Below are 1,314 nucleotides of genomic sequence, written 5' to 3' on the forward strand. Positions count from 1 at the left end.
CGGGTCAAACGCTTTAGTTTGACCGTTATTTCCTTATACTGGAAGATTACCATAAGTTGTTGTGCAGCCGGTATTATGATATTCAATCACGTGTGTGTTTTATATATAAACAGTTAACTTCAATCACGTGTGTGATTTATTTATAAACAGCTAGAAAAAAAAAACACATTTCAGAGTAGTACGGATAATACTAGTGAGACGTTCAGTTATTTCCCTTGTATTTTTATTTACTTTTTTTACCGCCCTAAACTGGAAGATTACCAATCTTTTCTGAAATTTTATAGATGGGGCTAGTCAATTACATCGATCCTAGTACTCGACAGGTACTTATTTTATCCACCCCGCAGGGATGAAAAGCAAAGTCGAGCTCAGTGAAAATTGAATTCAAAAGATGAAGCCGGAAGAAATACTGCTAAGCATTTTGCTCGGCGTGCTATAACGATTCTGGCAGCTCACTGCTTTTGCTAGCTCACCGCCTTTTGCCCACTTGGAGCCTTTTATTTTTAGTTCGCTGTTTTCCATACCGAGAAAATCAATATGAAGACATTAACGAGCACTTAACTGTCAGCCAGTTATCTGTTATGTATTTTCAAATAGACAACAATAGCATCAGATCATCGGTCGACGAGGTGGCCGAGTGGTTAAGGCGATGGACTGCTAATCCATTGGGGTCTCCCCGCGTGAGTTCGAATCTCATCCTCGTCGGTTATTTCTTTTGTCCTTCACTTATTTAAACATCGTGTTCTGCTGAATCTATCCAGATATTGTAATAGTGACTAGAAATCATGAGCTTAAACAAAGTCAATAAAATTAGTGCGATGTTTTGAAAATGCAAGAACATTACAACTACCTATTTCACAACATACTTTGTTTATAATGGTTTCAAATTTTGCAACAAGGGCGGGAATTTTGGTGGGAGTGGATGGGTCGATGTAATAAGCCCCAGCACTCGACTGGTAATTTTATCAACCCCGAAAAAATAAAAGGTAGAGTTGACCTTGGCGGAATTTGAACTCAGAACGTTGCGACGGGCAAAATACTGGTAAGCATTTCCCCCGGCGTGCTAACGGTTCTGCTAGTAACTTATATTATTCATTCTCGCTTTTTTAATATATTTTTTTGAAAAATCTTCCGGACAAGCTCTCGATTTAGGTAAGGTTATGTCATTAAAAAGCTCACTTTGAACCATGTCGTTTCGGGCTCAGTCCTACTGCGTGGCACTTTGGGGTGTCTTCTACTATAGCCCCGCGTTTACTAATGATTTGTGAATGAATTTGGTAGACCGAAACTGTATAGAATGTGTAAACCTGTCGT

General features: G+C 39.0%; 1 non-coding gene across 1 annotated transcript; it reads left to right on the forward strand.

The window, feature by feature from the left end:
* Positions 1-623: 623 nt before the first annotated feature.
* Trnas-gcu (transfer RNA serine (anticodon GCU)) lies at positions 624-705 on the forward strand. The gene has a single exon. It is a non-coding gene; the product is annotated as a tRNA-Ser (tRNA).
* Positions 706-1,314: the final 609 nt, after the last annotated feature.

Source organism: Octopus bimaculoides, chromosome 7 (assembly GCF_001194135.2).
Source record: "Octopus bimaculoides isolate UCB-OBI-ISO-001 chromosome 7, ASM119413v2, whole genome shotgun sequence".
In the NCBI taxonomy this organism is placed as follows: Eukaryota; Metazoa; Mollusca; class Cephalopoda; order Octopoda; family Octopodidae; genus Octopus; species Octopus bimaculoides.